Source organism: Ceratotherium simum, chromosome 38 (genome assembly GCF_057802395.1).
Source record: "Ceratotherium simum simum isolate JZ-2026a chromosome 38, ASM5780239v1, whole genome shotgun sequence".
Taxonomy (NCBI): Eukaryota; Metazoa; Chordata; class Mammalia; order Perissodactyla; family Rhinocerotidae; genus Ceratotherium; species Ceratotherium simum.
In genome coordinates, this window is record NC_141937.1 from 21,578,806 (window position 1) to 21,603,020 (window position 24,215).

General features: G+C 42.0%; 1 protein-coding gene across 6 annotated transcripts in view; it reads right to left on the reverse strand.

Annotated features, from left to right (window-relative positions):
- The window catches only part of PLAGL1 (PLAG1 like zinc finger 1), a 113,565-nt gene that overhangs the window by 18,015 nt on the left and 71,335 nt on the right, over window positions 1–24,215 (reverse strand). For 4 of the 6 annotated variants that reach the window (XM_087425174.1, XM_087425178.1, XM_087425173.1 and 1 more), the window contains exons 3-5: window positions 13,066–13,138; window positions 8,971–9,002; window positions 4,614–4,722 (exon numbers count right to left, since the gene is read on the reverse strand). The gene's annotated coding sequence lies outside the window, so the exon portion shown is untranslated. Of the gene's footprint in view, window positions 1–4,613; window positions 4,740–8,970; window positions 9,003–13,065; window positions 13,139–24,215 lie in introns of all 6 variants that reach the window. The other 2 variants (XM_087425176.1, XM_087425177.1) reach the window with 2 other exon arrangements.

A 24,215-nucleotide genomic window follows, 5' to 3' on the forward strand; every position in this document is an offset into this window, starting at 1 on the left:
TCAATAAGCGACTTTATGAATTCCTCTGAGCTCTACATGGGTGGCCTCAGATCCTAACTGTGATCACCGGTGTTTGTCCTCCCCAGAGTGCGCTGTCCTGGGGGTGAGGAGGGACTGGTTTTCTCCACGGCAGGCTGCAGCCTGACCGATCCTCCCCTGGGATGTCTACCCTGCACTGTGGAACGGGGCGGGAAGCAGGCTTGTGGGGCCATGTACCTCTCAGAGGCGCCAAGGACAGAGAAGAAGCCCTCCCCTCTAAAGTCCCCCAGTTCCTTTTGGGTGAGATAGCGTAGTGACAAGTCTATGGTGACAAAAATAAGCAAAATGAGAATTAAGGTGGCATTAAAAAAAAATTTGATAAGATGTTCCAAAACAATTTCTAGATGGTGACAATATAAAACAACTCCCTAATAGCTCCAAACCCCTGTGTGGTCCCCCACTCTACTAGAAGAAGGGAGGCTTGGGGCCAGCCCTGGGGCCTAGTGTTAAGTTCAGCATGCTCTCCTTCCGCTGCCCAGGTTCGGTTCCCAGGCACAGACCTACACCACTTGTCAGCAGCCACGCTGTGGCAGCGACCCACACACAACATAGAGGAAAATCAGCACAGGTGTTAGCTCAGGGCAAATCTTGTTCAGAAAAAAAAAAGAAAAAAGGCAGGCTTTTTACAGGTGGAAGCCTTTCTTTGTCATAATATGTTTAGCAGATGAAAATAATATCTAACCTATTTAATAGTCAAGGCTAGCCACTCTAGGTCTGCATGGAGGTGGGGTGAGGAAGGCAGGAAGAGAAGAGGTAGGAGTGGGTAGGGGATGCCCACAGAACTCGGTCTCCACTGGAATGGACGGAAGCCCCAAGAAGCCATGGCCACGGCAGAAGCCCAGGACTGGGAACCTCAGAGAGCCACAGAGGACTAAGAGAAGCCCCAGTACCAAGGGGAGAGGACTGATGACCAGGACCCGGGGTCCATCACGCTGAGGTGCTTCATCTGAAACAGGTCTGGAGGCACGCCCACTGCCCTTCCCTCCCCTGGACAGAGCGGAGGCGGGGGGCGCCTGCACAGTTCGAGAGTCCCCCGACGGGGCCCAAGCACTTCTGTGGCGTGTGTCATTCCGCATAATACCCATCCGGAAGAAAGAAGGGAAGGAAACACGTTTACAGATTCTTAAACCTTCTCTCCTCCTCTTCTCCCCACCAGACACTGTATTTTTAAAAATATAAACATTTAGGAAGAAATATCAAATGTCTACAAGCAAGCAAAATACGTATGTGCATCCTAGAGGCAAATGTGAAGTCCAGGATTCGTTCTCAAGCTGAGATGAGACGGGCCTGGTTTTCAGAAGACTATTCATGAACTCTAGGTGGCATGGTGGGGGTGAGGGGTGGACAGCCGTCCTGAAATCCAGACAAGAGCCTCTGGTATTAGGAGAAGATTTTCTAGTCATTAAAGTCAGTGATGGGGACTGTTCCTTTGTGACAGCCGAAAATACATCCCCCTCCTCCCTCCCAACAAACCCTCGGCGACTCGCCTTTGGGCTTTTCTAGGGTCCACTTCTATAGCTGACAGCGGTGATTTCTCTTCCTGGGACTCTAAGAGTAGGGCACAGAGGAACCAAAACTTACCTAATTAGCGGCCGGGCCTATTGTCCAAAGGCGGTTACCATTCTAGGGAAAAGAAAAGCCTGGTTCCTTCCCAGGAAGTGTGTGAGGGTAAAGGCCCACACTGAGAAAAGAAATAAGAAAAGCATACTAGTCACGATGACGGAAGCCAGATTCATGAGTTAAAGTCTCTTCGAGGAAACTTACAAGCTATATGAGATTTGGAAAGGATGCTCAAGACTTGGGTGGACTGTTTGATCCTAAAACAACAATATCTCAAATAAATAGAAAAAGGCCTGATGGTACAGATAACAATATGTTAGCAACCTATCTCTGGGTGGCAGAATTAGAGATGACTTTGTCGTTCCTTTTTGAATACCTGTACTTTCTAAATTTTGACAGTGACTGCCTAGGCTGAGTCTAGGAGTGTACCAGGTGGACACAGGGAGGTGCATTTTCGGCAGAAGGAAGAACATATAACAGCACAGAGGCACGAAGCAGCACAGGGCAGCGCGGGTCGGGCGGTTTACCCCGGCTGGAACGCAGGTGTGAGCAGAAGTGGGGCAGCAGGAGAGGAGAGGGGAGGCAGCGCCCCGACACAAACGGCCTGGCGTTATCCTGTGGGGAACCGGGAGCCAGCGAAAGTGAGGACGTTTCATCAACAGATCGATTTACACAGGAAAAAAGTCACGAGTAATCCCTTGTCCCTCCCCCACGGATAACTTCGTTAGCCTGAGGGAACAGATTTAAACGTACTGTTCTGAGACTAAGTGGTTCTTTTTACACAAGATGAGCCTGAGACCAAATCTGATTACCCAAATGGACACGAATGTAATTGGCAGTTTTAAATGACAGCTTACACTATTTTTTTTCCCCAAGCTTTTTCAACGGACGAGCACCCGGAACTCACTCTAAACTTTGTACAGAGTTAAGAGAGATGCGTGAAATCGCCGCCCGTGGTCCGACGCTGGCTCCCCCACCTCCAGGAGCAGCCGGCCACCTCTGAAGCCACACGCCTTACTGATGAGACGAAACCACTGCACAATGCTAGAGTGAGAATGTTCCCTTGGCCTTTCCATGTCACGTCCAATAAATTCAAACGGTGCAAAGCAAGCTGTTCATCCAGAAATACTTAATTGTTATCACTGGCCCTTTAAGATGACCCCAGTTTTTAATTTTTTTCTTTTTAAGATGATAAACATTTCCTCAGGTTTCCATTTTAAAAGGAAATGGCCCTGGAGAGACAAGGCAACTTTTCCAAGTTCCTGCACCGGCTCCTCTGAAAGGGAGACAGGAATGTCAAGGAAATGGGGGAGAATGCTTAAGAAGAGAGGACCACTAGCAAGTGGGCTGCCTCTCCTTTTCACCTTAAGTCCTTTCTCTCCCCCATTCACAGCTTTCACTCCTTTGTTTGTTTAACAAACCCTCACCATCACAGCCGGTTCAATGGGGAGGAACGTGAACCCTCGAAGTAGCTGTCCTCGCGATCCACATGTGTGGTCTAGCGCACAGCCCGTCCGCGGCGGCTTCACTGTGCTGCTCTGTGTTCCTGTCGCCCTGGAGGCCAGGCACCTTGCTTACAATAAGCCCCAATTTCCCGCCGCCACATGCTTGATGCTCCTTCCCAGTAGCCTATAGCGATGTCTCAGGTTTTTCTTCCTCCCTGCCTGCCCAGCGACCGTCCTGTGCATCCTGCCTGGGCTTGTCCCACGCAGACACCGCAGGCGTGTCAGCCGCCCCTACCTGTCTTCAGCCCACAGACTCACCACCGAATCCTGGGCAGACACATCCCGGGCCCTTCCTGGTTATCATGCCCAGTCTTCTCATGTCAACCACATGGTAAACAGAAGACACAAGGGCGAGATCCCCCTCCCCACCTAATTAGAAGTGCTAGTGCCTTTCTCAGTTTCTAGTAGATACACTGGCCACGTTGAGATGCATTTCAGTTTCTTGGCCAATAAATCAAAATATTATTTAGTAAGTATTATATTTCAAAGGGAACCAAAATAATATTTACCACACAATATTATATTTCAGTTGAACTCATAAAGCCCTCTCATGCTGTTTTATCTAATCATGTCCATCTGACAGACCTGTGAGACAGGTAGAAAGGCGTCTTTATCCCCACCTAACCGAGTCCAGAGATTTAAGTTCTTTGCCCATCGGAACTGACTAATAAGATACTGCACGTAACGTACGAAGCAGAGTGCCTGGTGCACAGCAAGTACCCAAAGTGGTAGCTTCCATTAATGTCATTATTGATGACGACGATGGTGACCAGAGGCCAAACCCAGGTGTTCTGAGTTCAGCCAAGTGCCCTTTCCACTTCCACCTTGCCATCCTCCTAGCTAAGCTGCCTGCATGAGCAGCAGTCATCAGCAGTAGCTTTTACTGCAATATTTCCAAAGAAAGCCTCAGAACCCATAGCTGGGTTCCCTAGTGCAGCTGGTATGTGAACAGCATCCTCCCCAGGCTTATCAGTTAACATCTGCCACCAAGGGGAGGGTAGCCCTTTACACGTCCTCTATGTACACAAGGTAGGAGTGTTGTCAGAGCAGCTTTAAAGCCTTTCAACTGACAGGGCTGTCAGCAGAAAATTCCATAGATCTGCAGGTATTACTGGGGCCATGGATGGGGGACAGCAGAGGATATGATAAGTTGCTAACTGCATCATCTGATTCCCTGCTGAGTAGAGTGTACTCATGCTTTTAAAACAGAAAAGGTTAACACACTTTTTAAAGTTAACCACACACTTACCGTAGAACCCAGGAACTGCTCTCCTAAGTATTTCCTCAAGATAAATAAAAACATACATCTATCCAAAAACAAAGAAAAGGTTAAAAGAACTCTATTCTAAGGTATTTTGCAGTTTGAGGGGGAAATGTATTTATTCTCTACTAGAACCTTTCTGAAGTACCCTGAACCTCCTTGACTAATGGTACTATGTGTTTCCAAGCAATTATGAATAAACACACCCAGATAGAAATAACTTTTAAAAGCTACGATGGTTTGCGTACCTACTCGGTGACAGGAAACATCGGCTTTGAGGTGGTCATGGAGTCCTGTCCGAAGTTGGTCTGAGGATTCAAACCTGTAAGAGATCTTGCACATCTTCAGTGAATGAAGCTAGAAAAACATTCCCCCTGTTATGTGTCAACGTGAGCTTTACTTCAAGACCACACACACACAACCAACAATGTGTTGAGATTTTCCACTGCTTTTTCATGCATTTTAATAGATGATTTTACAGATAATATTAAACTTTAAAATCTGGTAGTATAATACCTCAATAGACCCACCACCCTTAATTAAAAATGTCTCAGATATACCACATGGGGAAAGTCAACCATTTAGATCATCTGATGTATTTAAAAGGTGTGATAAAGTTCATAATGTTGTAACTTAAAAGATTTTCAGTATCTCCAAGAAGATCTTTAAGTATTTATACTCTATCCTTTCTCCTACTTGCAATTGGATTAGAAAACCCTGACGTTTTCCCCTGCTTTCTGCAAGTAGGAAAAAAACACATGAAATTGCTTACATAAAATATTCAAAATAGCACTCAGAGGAAATGGTACTTTTTTTAAAGCAACAATATCAGAATACCATACAACAGGTATGCAAATCTATGCCATAACAGAACCTGAAACAAATTATGAATGGAAAAAAGTCAGCAGTAGCCAGTGGACATTAATTTTCAACAAAAGCTTCATATAAACGTAGAGATTTATCAAATTTGCAGGGTGAAAAGTCTGAAGTCTCCAAACTGAATAGGCATTCGGTGGTCACCAAGCCTGGCTATGCATTAGAATTACCAGGGAAATCTTTTAACAATACAGAGTCCCAGGCCGTGGCACAAACTAGTGTGATGCAGCATCCCTGGGGTCCTGGGAATCTGTTTTCACCAGGTCTCCAGGAGCCGAGTCTGACTGAGCCCTGGGGAGCATTCCGAAACCAGTATCTCTGTTCACCAGTTAATTATAAAACTTGGCTTCTTCCAACTAAGACTATCCCAACCAGTCGATCTTCTTAGGGGAAAGCCTCTCAGGATTTTCTTAACCAGCACAAAGGTAAATCTGTTACGAAACAAAGCCAATTACATCTCACCTAAGCGATTTATTCACCTGGTGGCCTGTTTTTACTTCTTTTAATTTGATCAAAAAGGCTACGTCCATTTATTTTGTATAAGAACATCCTTTTAAATTAAAAACGGAAAAAATTAAGGCCATCTTGAGACAACTAAAGTTTAAAAATAACCCATCACAATTCAGGAAAAAACTGGAGGTGAGTAGGTTCCTTGTCTGAATCACCCAGGGAATTTGTTTTCAATGTATTCCTCGCTTTGCATGTGTAAACACTTCACAAATCATCTTCATGCTCCATCTCTCTTCTCAAAATACTCCACATTTATTGTGGAGGTTTAATTGGGTGGTCTCCAAAGGCCTGTATTTATTTTTTTTAAAGGGCTTTAAAACATTAAAGAGAGTAAAATTCTGCTGGATGATTCTTCTTTGCTCCTACCCATCTCCTCAACGGACAATACCAATCTATGGATGGAGAGGCGGGGCTCTCTTCTGCTTCACTAGGAAGGGTGCCCAAGACATCAAGTACGCAAACCAGGCAGTGAAGTAGCTTAGCTTCATTGTCAAAATATTCAAATTATCACTAAAAGAAAGAGACTCCTTTCTGAATTCAACAATACTCCCTGGCCTCCGAGGGCTCACACGGGAGCTTACTCTTAAGCTCTTCAATGTCCGCAGCGCCAGTGAAAGAGGAGAAGTCTGGCAGGAGGAGATGGAGTCCCTCTGGCTCCCACCTGCCATCTCGGCCTCGGCCTAATGCTTCAATAGCTAACAATGCGACGCAGAATCTGAAAGCCCGCATGGCCCCGGGGAAAAACCGGGTGCAGGATACGACAGTTTAATAAAGCAGGGACGAGACAGTCAGGAAAAATAACACATCTAAGCTTGACAGGATGCTACTTGCAGACTGCTTTTCAGGTCAGAATTTAGATTTCGAACTCAGAGAAAACGGTTTTAGTGTGTCAATTATATAAAAAAAAAAAGTCTCTGGTAAAAAATGACCCTGTAACATTAAACGTTCCTAAATAGAGATGTTTCTGAGTTCCAGAGTAGCAAGAAAAAAATCACATTTTTCTAGGAACGGGGATTGACACACAGTAAGCAGATTATAGTTAATTGTTTTAAATAAAGGGGAAATACTTTTTGGGAAATGATTTATGTATTCACTGATGACAAAAACTAAAGTTTCATGAATCTAGAGTGCAGCATTTCTAGAAGGCATTTCTGCTGTCACAATGTTTCTCTAGGCATGTGCTTCTGAGAACGCCATTTAAGAACATGTCTTTTTCTGTTATTAGCCGCCTGCCGAGCATCCACTGAAACCCGAACTGAACAAAGGGATTTCCCTCTCGTTTCAGTTCATTCACTTCTAGCTCCTCCTGATTTGGCTTAAGAAAATTCTTCAGACTGACTTTTTTATTTCTCACGACTTGAGTGGGCAAGAATTGGGCAAGCCCCCAACACTGGGCATTCTGCTTTGGTTTTCAGCAAAGGACTCCTCTAGGTTGAAGATGTGCAAGGTGTGTTTTTGAAGAGCCTCCCAAATAAGTTATTTTCTAAAGACTGTAATTCCAGACAGAAAGGAGCCCACCCGATTGGGTAGATTATGGACAACTAAATCTTATTTCGGTGAGGTGGATCACAGTGAACGATGAGATTACCCCTCTGATGTGGAGACCGTAAAGGAGATATTTGTCTCAAAACAACGGAGTCATTTAAAAATGACACTGAGAGACATGTTGCAAAAAGGTTGCTTAAAATTGAAACAGATTTATGGGCCTGGCACCTAGCCCTCTACCTTCTTGCACAATCCCCGGGGGACCTCATTCACAACCCAAGGTTTCAACTACTCCTTGAGGTCATGGGCTTCCCACATCTTATCTTTAATCCTGAACTTTCTTTCAAATTCCAGATGAATCCCTCTACCTTCCTTCTGTCCCTCTCAGCCTGGATGTCTCCCAGTGCCTCTGGAGGTCACCTGTTCTAAGCAGGGGTAACCCTCCACTTGTTCTTCCGAACAGGGTTACCGAATTTAGCTCCTGGTACCACTATGTAATAAGAGCTAAGGTTTACTGGATGCTCACCAGGTCACGGCCATGGCTTTCATCACTTTACTTAACTGAACAACCATATGAGTGGGAAGTATTAATCCCATTTTACTTATGGGGAAACTGAGGCTTAGAAATGACACTAATGTGCCCGTGGTCACACAACCAGCGAGCAGCTGAGGTGAGATTTGCATCCAGAGTGTGTGATGGAGAGTCCACGTTATTATAGGTCCTTGTCTTCACCGTGTCACGTCCCAGCCTCTCCAAAATCAGAAGCTTTGGAGTGACACGAGATTCCTCTCACTGACTAAGCTATACGGATTCTGCGAGCTTATTGTCTCTCGAATCTGCTTCCTTCTCTTCATTTCCATAGTGACCAGTGTTTGGGTGATGTTTTGCCTTCGTTACGGCCTCCAAATCAGCATGGCAGGACAACTCTGGAATTTTACTGTTTGTCCTCCCAACAGTGTTCCTTTCTAGCTCATTTAAAACAGGTGGCAGACTTGGTCATTCCTTGTACTTTAGCCCAGATGACGGCAGACGCGGTCTGTCTCCGTTAACATCTAAACCCAACGAGGAGACTCTGCCCAACTTCTGGGACAGGAGGACGAGAGAGTGGATAAGAGGGTGAGAAACAGATACTCTCCCCTCCTTCCACAGCTCTGCTCCCCAAGGCAGCGGGCAGAATCCTTGAGAGTACAGCTGCGTGTGTTGTGCCAGGGGAGGCCAGACGTTTCCAGCCTCCACTCACGGCCCTGAGGCAGAGAGCTATTGCTACTGTGGACAGCCAAGGCCAGAGGCCGGCCTCACCTACCAGGTGCCACAGAAATCTCCAGGTTCTAGGACAGACCCCACGGGGGAAGGGGAGACACCTAAAAATGGCTGGGATGAACTTTCCCTGTAGGTTGGCGGACGGGGGCTGGAGTCTGAATTAAGATAGTTATGGGGAATAAAAAAGGGAATACTTCCTGCATACTTGAAGTCGTGGGGCGAGATGCAGACTTGTGGGGTGCCTCTAGAAGGTGCTAAGAATCTTAGACTGGTGTACATCTGTGCCATAGACTCACTTCAACTGCTAGAATGGGAGCCAGATGACTTTTTGAAAAGAGGCCACCCCCCGTGTTGCAGAGAGGAGGCAGACCCTGCAGAGGCGCTGGGAACCGGAGGGCCGTCTGTGCTTTAGAACCCCGGACAGAGAGAGAAGGGAGGAAGGAAACACACAAAGATGTTAAGAGTTTACTCACAAGATTAACTCCTCTGATTCCTACGCAAATACCTAGAAAGGGAGAGGCAGAGAAAGTTATCTTGAAGGCCTTTATCTTAAACTCCAAATTGATTAAAAATCAAAGGAAAAGACGGAAGTTTACTAGGAAGGAGAGAGAGAGAGAGGCGAGCGGTGCTAGTCTCCAGGCCCACGACACCCCTGCTTCCCAGGCCTGGCCGTGCCTCCCAGACCGGCATGCTGCGACAGGACTGCTGATTTCCACAAGATGGAAATGACCGTGTGCTGGAAACTGAGGTGGTCTGGGGGCAGGGGAGATTCTCGCCCCACGAGAAAGGATGTAAATCCTTAACGTGACAAGTTTGTCGATTCAGAGAGGTTGCTGTGATGGTAGGTGCCATGTGTGGCACCAAATGAAATGCCTAAGGGAGTTCAGACTTGGAAGTCAGTCATGTCCTCAGAGCAAATTCCATTTTAGTTCTGTAGCTGAGTATCTAAGACCTTCAGATAAGGCTTAGGAAGGCCCAGCTGAAAACTGGAGAGGATTCTAGATAAGCCAAGATAAATCAGCCATTCTGCGGAGATTAGAACTTTTAGAACAGAGAGTTCTGGCTGGAAGAACTTCAGATGTTCAAGAATCAGCAACCAGGGAACCTCGTCCTCCTGCCACACAGGCACCCCCTAAGTCTGCCCGGCATGCGAGGCACGTGCAGCAGGAAGATGGACCTGGGAGAGAGGGAGGTGCCTGGGGAGCAAGCGTCCTGTCCCAGAGGCAGAGAGTGCCAAGACGGTCCCCTCTCTCTGCTTTCGTTACTAGGAAGACGAGTACTTCATATTAAATTGTACCCAACAAAAGAGCTCCCAGACAGGGAACATGGAAGCTAGGGTGTACTGAGCGAGCAGGCAGAGGTTTGGAAAACCAGAGCCAGCAAAGCATGGGGCCACTCTGCCCTCACAAGGGTCTGGACATTCGCTTTCCTTCTCACACCAGACAGGTGAGGCCCAGAGGGGAAGAAAGGAGGGAACAGCCCATCCCCAACCTCCACCACCCAACATGGGCAACCGGGCACAGAGACTGCTTTCCAATCTTTGGTGCCCAAGAACTTGGGAGGGTGGGGAGGTGTGCTGCTGAATGGAGGACCAGCCCACTCTATTGGCCAAACTCAATTTTCATGTGGCTTCCTGGAAACCTTCTACCAGCCCGGTAAGTAAAGAGCTTGGAGTCAAGTTGGGTCAGCATAAAGGGACATTTCTAAATCCTGGAGACTGAATCCATACTGGCTCCTCGGGCTGTCTGTTTTTGGACTGGCTCGCCCTCATTCTAGTCACAGTGCTGCTGTCAGAGTGATTCTTCTAACATGCAAATACACTCCTGTCATTTGGCTGTTTGGAATTCTTCAATGGTCCCATTACTTTCTGTCAACTGCAAGCAAGAGTCCTGACTACTCAGACCCACTGAAAGTCTTTAATCAGGAGAGCAGTATGCTCAGGCTTGTGTTATAGAAAGAGACCTCAGACCACAGACGTCCAGATTATGCTCCTGGGCTCATCCATTATATAATCGGTACAACAATAATTCCCTTGGGGAAAAACCCACAAAAAAAACAAAACAAAAAGACTGTGCAAAAAAGAATAAATGCAATAACTGAACACTGAAGTTTCTCTACAAACTGTTCACAGGGAGTTCTAAATCTTCCCTGAATCAGAACTAACAACACTCATACACACTGAGTTGAATATACAGGGCAAATAAGAACCAATTTAGGGAAACGACATAAAATGATCATCTTAATGTGGTTCTAATTTACGTGTTGATTCTGTGTATGTCTGTTTTATGAATCACTTTTAATTCCTGTGCTCAAAGAAAAAGGAAAAAATTACCTTGGTAAATGCCACATCATGGATCAATTAAGTTATTCCCCAAATAAAGTACGCTTTGTTATAGCAGTAAATATGCGTAACTCCTAGCACTATGTTAAATACATTGATAGAGAAATGTGCTTTATTTACTAATTTTAACAATAATATTTACCACTCTCCTATGTTAGAACCTACAACTCCCTTCATCCCCCAATTGCCTTCATTTTAATTCTTGATTTATTCAGGGAGTCGGGAAGTAAAGACATTTTAATGATATTTCTTAGATAGTAACTATGTTTTACTCTCCCTGACTACTACGTGAGAGGCATACTCCACTTAATACGAGCTTGTGTTCCTACGGTTAGGTGAAAAACGTTAACCGAATGATAGTATTCTGCTAGATACAATCTAGAAAGATAGCGTCATATCGTGGAAAGAGGCCTGGCTTTGGAGTCAGATGGCTCTGGGTTTGATCCTGGCTCTGCGACCTGCCAGGTATGTAACCTTAGGCAAGTTCCCTCACTTCCCTTTACGGAGACAGCTATCTACCTTGCAGAGCTGTTAGAAGATTATACATTACACATGTACATGCAGACGCGCAATGGCTGGTGCAGAGTCTAAAGTATATGTACAAAGTAGATGTGGCCTGTTAATGAGTATCAAGAGCGACTCTACACACTGGCTGAGTTCACAATTAGGAAACAGTAGTAACCTGTTTCAGAATGCAACATATGTAACAGAAAGTCAGAGCATAAATTAGACACACTTCAATAATCTTTCTTTAATTTAGATCATGGTGACACAATTGCATTTCCTAATATGCGCTTGTAAAAGAAATTTCTATTATTTCCTTCATGCTTCCAAATGTTGTATGTCATGTATTTGGAAGATTCCCGAATTCTTAAGCAGTGTAATATTATTTGCTGTGCTTTTAATGGCAATACCATGTTCAATTAGAGAAAACAATTACAAACGGGCCTGGCATGAATTGGTCTTACATGTCTCACAAAGTTACCCAAGTGATATTCAGAAGTGATTCTGGCATTTTTGAATTTTGCTAGAATTTTCCTTTGATTGTGTTGGTGAGGAAGTGGACTACTTTCAATTAGAATCGTTTGGAGAACAGGATATGTGGAGAATACGCATATCTAATATCCTCTTCAATTTGGCCTTGCACCTGGTCAGCTGTGGATACTCTTCCTAGAAGAGCCCCAAGAGCAAAATAAATTGAAAGTGGTTTATCTAGTGAGAGGTTGGGGGAAAAAAAAAAATTCAAATGTGAGATAGAAGAAAAAGAAGGCCAGAGTGAAAAAAAAAATTATGGCAATTACAGTCAAGAATATTTTGCAAAAAAAATGTGTGGAGAGAGGCCAAGAGTTATGGTTAAGCAACACTGTTAGCACTGAAGCTGCAAAACAGGGAGAGGTTTGCTTTAGGGTGAAGAAGACAACGGGCTTACACAGAGAACTAACACATTATGGGGAAAAACAACCAAAATGTCGGATAGGAAATTTAAGGCTGGAATTAGGGGTTACTATTTTGAAATAGGTTGTTAAAACAAACCATAATCTCCACAAGTATGGTGGAGAATGATAAGAAACAAAAACTTCTGATAAATATGAGGATCCTGCCAACCGTGAGTTCCCCCAAATAAACACTGGATTTAGGGGCACATTTATTTCACAACTTTAGGCAATTTGGACAGAATATATGCAAAATGAGAATCACCTCATATTACGGTTTTAGGAGCAAGATTTAGAGACTTTGAATTGTAATATATGTAACGTACTAAATAGGATTCTAAATGGAGGATAACACTCCAAATTTTTCCCTAGTATTTGTTTATTTTTAAGATAAAACAATTTTAAAACATCTGTTTAAAATGTGAGAGAGAGAGATCACGAAGTTTCTAGTAAGCAAGTCATGATAAATAAAAATCAACTATATCATATCCCTTATTTCTAAATTAATAGAATACATATCAATGACAATTCTTAGCATGTTATCTTGATTATTCTAAACAGTGAAAAATAGGCTTCCATGTCCCTCAATTCTATTTGTCCCTCAAGGCCTTAAGTTCCTCAAATGCAAATTCTCTGCGAGCGAGTGTTTTCTGGAACATAATGCCCTGTGCTGGGAAGAGGCGAAGGTTGGCGTGCGCCCTAACGTAGGCGAGGATGAGAACACAGCCTCACGGCTGACCACGGGGCTGAGCAGACTGGGCAGAAGTCAGAAGGTTTAGCAGAGGCATACTTACCTTTCTATGTGTGAAGTACAGAGGAGTTTTAGATGTGACATAAAACAGAGGCCACATCAGACATAGAGCAATCCTAGAGGGAGGAAAAAAATCAAAAGATTAAAAAAAAAAAGGGCACTGAGAAAAACCACGTTGGTACTGTGTAAGTAGACATTTATATACAGAATATGAATGCAGGAATGCCAGGATCAAAAATCTGCCTCCGTCAGCAGGCCGTAGTGCCATATCCCAACATTCCAGAGGCACGCCTTGAAGGTCTTAAAGGATTTTTCGATTTAGGGAGGCAACACTGATGTGGCCAAGAGCGTGGGTGGCGGGGCCAGATGCCGAGATGCGAATCCAGGTGCCACCTGGAGCCACTTAGGAACCTCATAGGATCTGTTTAATGTCCTTCTGCCTCAGCTTCCCCGCCTGTAAAATGGACACAATAATTGTACCAACAGCACACGAGCCTTTGGAGGATTAAATGAGTTAATGTAAGTGCCTACCGCCGAGCCTGGCAGGCAAGGAGCGGGCGCAGATCTGCAATTATTTTCCGGAGACCCCAATTCAAGTAAAAATACCTCACAGCCTCAGGCATCAATCAGACGATGATCAGAACCTTTTAAAAGTGTCAACTGAGAACACTATCCTTTGGGAAAAGGAAACAAGTACCTGATCAGGGCTGAGGGTAAAGTGGGGAGGAGGGGAAGGAGGCTACTAAAGAGTAAGGAAAGGCCATTAAAAGGCCAAAAGACAGACACGCAAATAAAAACCAGAAAAAGAAAAATCCGAAAAAACAAAAAACACCTTCGCTGAACTCCAATTTTTTTTTTCAAAGACAGGGCTACTACCAAGAGGAGAGGCCTGGAGGACAGAACGCGGTGACAGTCAGCACACCCAATGAAGGTAATTTTAAATCCGTATTTCAGAACAGTCTTGCTTGTAATTCAATCTAACGCATTAGGAGGACGTCTCCCTCTCACTGAGCAGATAAGCCTGGACTCGGGCTGCTTTATTTGGTCCGTCTGGATGGATGGGAAGCCGTCTAAGGGGGAGGTATCTGGTATCTTTCCACTAGGCAGTTTGCTTATGGAGATAAACACACACAAACACAGAGACCTAATATATGTCGATCCCAAACCTATTTTGAGGGTTTGACTCTTACATTACTTCCAATTATTCTTGGATATTACTGCAGTCTTCAGTCCTGGGAAAAAGGCTCTCTTAACGGAGGATACATGCAAGTTGAGGTTATCTGATTCTACAAAAATAGCAAGAACACAATTTTGAACTGCCGTCACTTCCTTGGCTTGTATATAGTTCTTTCTATCAACGTAGACAAAGATATGCCTCAGCGCTAAAAGCTGAAAATCAAATGGAAAAGTGTGGATTCCTACTCTTCCTTCCACCCCCGACCCCTCCCTACTTGGGTATGACGTCACACGAAATTACTTCCAGAACCGGGAAGACTGAGCAGCCAAGTTATAAAACCGAAGTGCTATGCTTACTGCTTTCTTATCTACAAGTTAATACTTCTGGGGGCGAGAGTCTATCAATGATCAAGGCCATAGCGATTTTCCTGTTTCGTAAGAAATCTATAATCTCAGAATCACAACTTGCTGAGTCTATCAAATTTGTAGGACCCACGCAAATGCTCATTCCTTTACAAGATTGCTACCATCACTCACCAGTTTGTAAACCTGTATTTTAAGCTTCATCCCTACCTTTAACTGAAACAGAAAACCAAATAGATTTCTTCAAAAATAATCTTGGTGGTAAAAATAAAACACAAATAACATGGAGAATAAAATACGAGCCTGTTCCTGTACTTGTGTGCTTACTTACCTTTTTCTCCCACATTTTCTAAAATTTTCCATTATGATTTTAAGATGTTATTTTCCCAAAGAATGTTGACAACTATTTCCTACTTAAGGCTCTGGTTTAAAAAGAAATAGGTCTTAACTTGAAAATAGCTCAGAAATTGGGCTTGTCGTAGGGTCCTGTGAAAACACAGTAGTTATTAGCCCTTTGGAATCAAAATTTCCCTTCCACTTCTCACTGAGAAGTAAAGGGGTTTGTTTGCTTCCTTTGATAAGGGGTTCATAACACCCAGGGGTAGTAAATCGGGTTAAAGAAATTGCCAAAGGATGTTTGGTTTTGCATTATTTAACTTTATGTCATAGAATTAAATCACATAAAATGGAAGCTTTATCCAACTCATTCACTAAATCTGGTCAAATGAAAGTATACAGAACCCTAAATGAAAAGCTTTTCTATCTTCTTGCTGAAAATATCTAAACACTGTATTGAGGTTTACTTTTAGGAAAGAATATTAGAGAAGAGAGGTTGGGTTTGAAAAGGACAACGCCAGACACTTTCTATGCCTCCTGTTCCGAGGCTGATGGATTGCCCAACAAACTGGCCAAATCAAAAAAGTGTTTAATAATTCTCCATAAAGGAAAGAGTTTAAACAGCTAAAGCACCAATCAGGTCACAATAGATCAATCGGGTTTTCCTAAAACGTAGTATTTGCAGTCGAAACCTGGATAAGTAATTACATTCAAAGCAATGTACAGGGAGCCATCAACCCCCATTCATTCAGCAGGCATTCCCGGAGCCAAGAGCTTTGCTGGGCTTGGAGATATAAAAATGAATACGACACAGCCGCTTTACTTCCAGCTAAAAGAATACACCTAAACAAAGAGCCGTGGGGCAATGTGTTAAGTGCTATAATAGAGGTGTGCACAAAGGGCTGGGGGCCGGAGGAAGAAGCCATAAATTCTTCCTGGGAAATCAGGCAAGCCAGGGGAGACCTAAAAGAAGGTATGGTGATGGCTCCTTGTGATAAACTCAAGACTTTTTCCTGTGTTCTCAAGAGTAAGGCAGTAATTTTAGGATTTATGAACAGCTCTAATCGTGAGCGCTATATTGGTCTATTAGTCACTTTTATTTATGTTTGATGCAGACTTCCAGTTACAATGTCCCAAGAACACAAGTTTTTAAAAATAAACATATTATCGTAATATTCCCACGCACCACACACAATCCAGAAGAGCATGAAGAGTTAGTAGGAGTGAAACTTAGAGAGTTCAAAGCTGTTTTGAAACATAAATGAATGAAAGACACACTCTAAAGACTTAGTAACATTATGTTAATAAGGCTTATTTTAAGTTATCAATTTTTTCTTCCTAAAGCAAAAATAAAAGAATCACCTGATGATATCCTGGTTAATATTTGTCTGTCTCTCCTTCTCCGTTTAAAAAAAGGAGGAGGGTGTTGAATCAACTTCTACTTAACATCATTTATTATGCATACCATATTCCTACTTATAACACGGTTGTGACAGAACCCCCATTGTTCATGACACACTAGCCCCAAACTTGAGTAATTCTAACGTAAGCATGAGAAACCACCGTCTCCTTTGGGGTGAATTTCCAAATTCCTCTGTGTTAAATTGAGGTCTAACTTTCCCTGTGCCTGGTTTTCACACGAAGGTCCACACTCCACCCCATGTGCTCCTTTTCAGCTGTCAATAAACAGAGGCAGTGAATGCCCCCACGGCTTCACAAAGCTAGTTAGGCAGAGCCATTCATTCCTTCAGGAAAACAGGGCATTGATTTCAGCGAGTTCCCAGGGAGCAGCCGCAACAAAGAGATCAAAGGCCCACCTCGAGCTCCCTCCATTGCTTTCATTAGGCCAGGCCCAGACAAACAGCGACAGGTTTCCTTGAGACAGGAGAGGGCCCGGCAGACCACCTCATGGTTCAATTCAAACTCATCCGTTTCCTACATTCCAGTGACAGTCCAGAATGCTAACCATGACAAACCAGCACAATCGCCCGGCATAATATACTGCTCGCTAGTTCATCCAAGGTCAGAGGGAGAAAACAAGCTCGGAGGGAAGTCCTCCGCTGCTGGGGCCTGCTGAGCCTCAATGGCCCCCTGACATTCCATAAATAAACTTCGCTGGCTCACTCTCCCTTTCTGTTTCCATCCCGCAGCCCCACAAGTGATGGTCTCACTTAATCTGCGTTGCTTTCATGTCACTGTACCCAAACTCTTGGGGATGCTTTATTCTCAACCGACTAGTTCTAACACTGATAGGCATACGGCCCTATGAGCAGCCCTTCTTGTTCACGCCCTGTCAACTACCACCATAGGGTGAACTCAGAGCCGTAATTCCTAGGGCTTCCCTGGGCCCGATCTCCAGCGAAGGCCACTCGACCAACAGGGAGAGTCCGTTTTCGTAAATTCTGTTTGCAAAACAAAAACGTGAAGAGAGGGAGAAGGTTAGCTTTTTGATGTGAGCTAGGTAATCACCGAACTGGTCATCTAAGCTCTTAGAGGACAATCTGTGTGTGAATGACAATCTGTGTGTGAATGAGCTTCGAGGGGGATGGATCACAAGAGGGACTAGGAAAGGAAATGGATCGTGCTGACTGGTTACCTACACCAACAGAGATAATTAAAAGGTTTCCAGAGCCTCCCCTGAATTCTGAACTGCTTCTTGGACACAACCTTCGTGAAAGCCTGTAACCAAATGCGTTCATTGTTATTGTGCTCCATGCCACTTCTGTTGCTAATCCTGAGTCAACATGGGAATACACGGGTTAAGTTTCAAAATTCCTAAACCAAAAAGAAAATAAACAATATTGGAATGAAAGGTATGGAGGACTCATTCCCTGACACAGAACACAACCTTCCCACGTACCCATCTTATGAGCTTCAGTGCTGACATGGGGGACCCATCCACTGATTATTAATTTGACTGCCAAAGATGCCATTTTGTATAGGATGCTGAACAGCCCTCAAAGAGAAGACATTCACTTACTCTCAGGTTGGGACAGAAGTGTACTTAGAAAGTACAGAACTCTAAACTGCACAGAAAAAGTAGCTTCTTAGTAGGAGCAGTGTGACAGTTATATTAGGAACCTCAAAGCTGACTCTAGCGCTGACTGACCTCGGGCCTCTGTCTTCCAACTCTTCCAAAATAGAGACAGACATATCTGTCAAGAACTCCTTTACAAGGTATTGTGAAACAACCATTCCCCCAAAACTATGTATCTCATCGAAGAAAGCTGGTCTTATGAGCAGAACCTCCTTATATAATAGGTCACTTTGGAATTACAGAATTCCAAAGAGCTGCCCCGGAAACTCACTAAGTTCCTATAAATCAAATCATTTTTTAAAAGTGCTCAGAAAATTTGCACCTTAAAGAAAGGCTATGGCAAATGACAAAATACACTCATCGATCCATTTCTATACTTTTCAAAAGCATTTACAAAGCTCTTAGGAACATCCATTTGACCTTCACCACAACCATCTGAGACAGGTGGTTTTACTAATTTCTATTTTTGAATGAGGAAAATAGGCTCAAGAGAAGTAAAGTCACAGAAGTAATAACTAGCAGAGTCACAACTTAGTCTTCTGTTTCTAAATCTCATGCTATCTCCATTGTACCTAGCTACCACATATGTATCTAATTATTCACTGAGGTTCTCTCACTACAGCTATAGTAAACAAGTAATCATGTCTATTTCCAAGCCTAATGCACTGTACCACTTTCATTCAATGAGGTAGTGCTTAAGAGTTTGGACTCCAGTGTCAGATCGATCCAAATTTATATTTTAGTTTTATAAATTAAGCAATTAATCTTTTCAGAACCTCAGTTTCCTCATCTATAAAAGAAGAATAATATCTTCTCTCACAGGGTTTGTGAAGGATCAAATTAGATAACTTGGACAAAGCACCTAGAGCCGTGTTAGCCTATAACAACAAGTGCTCAATAATGGGAACTATGATCATTGATGTGGAAAATCAAACCAATGCAAAACGTGTTAAAAGGGGAAAAAAAATGCTTCCGTTTCAATAAAAAGACATAAAAATTAACTTTCAGCCTCTGGATTAGATGATTCCCTCTAGCACTAAAAATTTAGCACTAGAGTCTAGGATTTTATGGGGCCAAGTAATAAACCAATATCAAACTGTCATAAAAGATGAGCTACTATACAAAATACAAACACTAATTGAACTGTCTTGAAAAAAGCTAATTGAGGCAAATCCCTGGTTGCTATAGAGCAGCAACGTGGTTTTTCTGTACAATCAGCTTAACTTCTTGCCATTTAACCATTTTTAAGTAGAAATGTATTGTTGCTAGGCAGAAATTCACAGACCGTTGCCCACATGAAGAGAAAAATACATAACAGGAACATTTGTTGCATACAGCTAGTGCTTTAACGTTTTCAAAGAACTAATACGTTATCTTTTTTCATTTGACCCTCACACTGCTCACTAGGAGAAAACAGATAACTTTCTAGCACAAGAAAAGACTGCCAGTGATAAATGGCAAACCTTATTTTTGACTCCCGTGTTATTTTTCATAACACCCTATAGACAGATGGTGGTATGGAGATGCTAAAGTACACAGTGTACGGGATACTGGGGGAAGACGGAGACAGAGGCCACTAAGTCTGGGAGAGCTAGAGAGAAGGTGACGTTTATCTAACCTTTTACCTAGTACGCAAGCACATCTAGAATAATTCCTGATTGTCCTTGAGCTTGACGAGATTTTCTCTGAATTCTGAATGTGTCATTTAGTGATTTAGTTCTCCTTCACTGCTTTTGTCGATTTGCAAACTTAAATGGATCCCCCCTTAAAAAAAAAGAATTATCCAAGGCTTTGATATTTAAAGGCAAGGAGTTGAGGCCACTGCTGTTTAACTAGACACTATTTACGGCTGCTTCCAATTCTACGGTTCTGTGGTTTTTAAAATTACTGCTCATTCTTATATCGCATTACCTACAATATAACACATTATTTTAAATGTATGTGTTAATCCATAGGCCTGTTAACATTGAGAAATACTTTTTTCCTTCACTACCATTTATCTCAGAAATTGATAGTTGGAAAGAACCCTTAAAAATATCTAAAGGAACGTGTCTTGCTAAAGAAACTCAGCCCACAGCTGGGGAAGTCTGATGGTTATTTCTTTACTATGAAGAGCTAAGAGTCACCTTTTTATAACCACCCCTACTTGTCTTCAACAACATGAAACAAATATGTTTTTCAATAAAGGCATTCAGACATTTGAAGACAACTTTAATACTCTCTTACCTTGAACCATTAATTTGAGGCTATTCTTTTCTATTATTGGCATGTAGTACTATAAATTTCCCTCTAAGCACTGCTATAGTTGCATCCTAGTTATTTGGAAATATGTTTCCATTTTCACGCAGTTCAAAATACTTTCCAATTTCTCTTCTCATTTCTTTTTCATCACATGGGTTACTTGGTAAAATTCACCAGTGCAATCATTTTGGCCTGGTGTTTTCTTTACTGAAAGGCTTCTTTTGGTGGTTGTTTTCATTTTTGTTTTGACTATTGATTTGATCTCTTTGATAATAGGGGTGTTCAGATAATCTTTTTCTCCTTGAGTGACTTTTGATAGTTTTTAAGTATCTTTCTAGGAATTGGCCCATTTCATCCAAGGGTGTTATCAAATTTGTGGGCAGAAGTTATTTGTAGTATTCCCTTACTAGCCCTTTAATATCCATGAGATCAGCAGTAATGGCCCCTCTTTCATTCCTGACGTTGGTAATTTACGTCTTCTCTCTTTTTTCCTTGGTTAGCCTGGCTATAGGTTCATCATTTTATTGATCTTGTTTAAAGAACCAGTTTTTCTTTTTGTTGATTTTCTTTACGGCTTTCCTATTTTCAATTGTGTTGACTTCTCTAATTTTTCTTATTTACTTTCTTCTGCTTGTGACTTAATTTGCTTATCTTTCTCCAGTTTCGTAAGGTGGAAACTTAGGTTACTGATTTTAAATCTTTTTTCCTAATATATGCACTTAATGCTATAAATTTCCCTCTAAGCACTGTTTTAGCTGCATCCCACACATTTTTATAAACTGTGTTTTCACTTTCTTTCAGTTTAAAATATTTTAAAACTTTTTGTGAGAAATCTTCTTTGACCCGTGGGTTATTCAGAAGTGTGCTGTTTAATATCCAAATATTTGAGAATTTTCCAGCTATCTTTCTATTATTGATCTCCAATTTAATTCTGTTGTAGTCTGAGAACGTATTTTCTATGTTTCTATTCTTTTAAATTTAAAGTGTTTTGTATGGCCTAGAATGTGCCCCCAGGTTATTTGGAAGTGTGTTGCTCAGTTACAAGATATTTTTCCAGATACCTTTCTGTTCTAATTTAATTCATTATGGTCAGAGAACATTCTTTTTTATTTATTTGTTTGTGAAGATCAGCCCTGAGCTAACATCCATGCCAATCCTCCTCTTTTTGCTGAGGAAGACTGGCCCCGGGCTAACATCCGTGCCCATCTTCCTCCACTTTATATGGGACGCCGCCACAGCATGGCCTGATAAGCGGTGCATCAGTGCACACCCGGGATCCGAACCCAGGCCACCAGCAGTGGAGTGTGCACACTTAACTGCTACGCCACGGGGTCGGCCCCCAGAGGACATTCTTTATATGATTTAAATCCTTTTAAATTAGATCATATGCTGGGTAAGAAAAAAAGTCAACTATCTTGATAAATGCTCTGGGTGCACTGGAAAAGAATGTATTCTGTTGCTTTTGGGTAGAATGTTCTATAAATGTCAATTAGGTCAAGTTGGTTGGTGGTGCTGTTCCAGTCTTCTATATCCTTATTGATTTTCTATCCACTTGATCTATTATCTATTGAGAGAAGGGTATTGAAATCTGACTATAATTTTGTATTTGTCTATTTCTCCTAATGTATAGTAAAACTGTATTATTAGGTGCATATACATTTAACATTATGTCCTCTTCATGAATTTACCACTTTATCATTATGAAAGAACCCTTTTTATCCTTGGCAATATTCTTTGTTCTAATTTCTACTTTGATATTAATATAGCCCCTCCAGGCTTTCTTTTTTTCAGTTAGAGCTAAAACGTATATTGTTTTCCATCCTTTAGCTTATAACCTATTTGTGTCCTTATATATGAAGTGTTTTGCAGGCAACATTTAATTAATTCTTGTCTTTTAAAAAAATCTAACCTGACATTCTTTGCCTTTTAACTAGAGTATTTAGATCATTTATATTTAATGTGATTATTGACATGGTTAGGTTGAAATGTAGCATCTTGCTACTTGTTTTGTATTTGTCCCATCTGTTCTGTTTTCTTTTTTTTTTTTCCTGCCTTCTTTTGGACTATTTTTTCTGATTTAATTTTACCTCCTTTGGCTTATAACTCTCTGTTCTGATATTTTAGTGGTTGATTTAGGGTTTATAGTATTACCCTTAACTTATTACAACATACCTTCAAGAGATATTATACTTTTTCACATATAGGATAAAAACTTTATGATATTATATTTCAATTTTTCTCCTCCCGACCTATGTGCAATTAGTCATACATTTTATATGTTATAAACCCCAACTATATTCTATTTGTGTTTAAAAAATTATCTTTTTAAAAAAGATTTAATTTTATTTATTTTTTTCCCCCAAAGCCCCAGTAGATAGTTGTATGTCATAGCTGCACATCCTTCTAGTTGCTGTATGTGGGACGCAGCCTCAGCATGGCTGGAGAAGCAGTGTGTCGGTGCGTGCCCGGGATCCGAACCCGGGCCACCAGCAGCGGAGTGCACACACTTAACCACTAAGCCACAGGGCTGGCCCTAAAAAAGATTTAAATAAAAACATCTTACACATTTACCCAGGTGGTTACCATTTCTGGTGCTCTTTATTTCCATCTGATATTATTTTCCTTCTTCCTAAGGGCTTCTTTTAACATTTCTTATAGTGTGGGCCTAATGGTGATAAATTATTTCAGCTTTTGTATGTCTGAAAAAGCTTTTATTTCACTATCTTTTTTGAAAGATATTTTCATTAGCTATCAATTTCGAGGTTGACAGGTTTTTTTCATTACTTTAAAGATGTTGCTCCACTGCCTTCTGCTTTCATTGCTTTTGATGAAAACTCTGCTGTCATTCTGTTCCCCTAAATTCTCTGTTCCCCTAAATTTACAATGTTTTTATTCTCTGCTTTAAAATCTTTCTCTTTATTACTGGTTTTAAATCATCTGATTATGGTATGCCTTGGTGTAATTTTCTTCATTTTTTGGTACTTGCTAGGTATTCACTGAGCTTCTGAGATTTGTGGGCTTACTGTTTTCAACCAATTTAGCAAACCCTCTGAAGACCTCCAGAATGCTCTCTTTGTGCAACTCTCTCCTCTGGTGCTCTGTCCTGCAACTTCTAGCTGCCTCAGCCTCCCTGAATGCCCAACTCTATCACCGCAATCCAGGGTGACCACTGGGCCGTGTCTGGGTTCCCCTTCTCACACTGTGGCTTTGGGCACATCATCTGTTTCCTTTCTCTCAGGATTCACTGTCTTACGCCACTTCTTGTCCAATGTCTGAAAACCTCCATTTCATATATTTTATGTTCTTTTGTTTCTTTTTTTTTTTTTTTTGGCTGTTTAAGGCCAAAAAAAAAAGATCCAATTCTTCATGGCTAGATCTCATGGTGGAAGTCCCCTCAGCAAGAAATTCCAAATCCTTACATTTGCATTAGTGCTGTATATTTACAAATAAGTACTGACAAATCTACATTATCGCATTATCTCATTTCATCCTCTCTACATGGCTAAGATGTAGAGATTATCTAAAAGCTTAAAAATGCAAAAAGTGACTTGTCTGGGGTCACATTAGAGGGCAGCCTATGTCTCCTAGTCATGTCCTTTTCCATAAAAATATACGATTTTTCAAAATTTACTATATATAATGATATAAATAATAAAAGATTATTTTCTCTATAAAATATATTGTAAAATAACATTACTAGTATCTCAAGCTTATAATATTGAGCAATATATGATTAGTTAAAGGATTAATAGTTACTGAATGTTCCTAATGGCCAGGTCTATCACCTCAATCCTCATAAGCCTCACAGCTATCAATATGTCAATTTTATAAAAGGAAAACTGTGGGGCTGGCCCCATGGTGTAGTGGTTAAGTCTGGTGCACTCTGCTTCAGTGGCCTGAGTTCATGGGTTTGGATCCTGGGTGTGGACTTACACCCCTAGTCAGGCATGCTGTGGCAGTGTCCCACACACAAAATAGAGGAAGACTGGCACAGATGTTAGCTCAGGGAGAATCTTCCTCACCAAAAAAAATAGACAAAC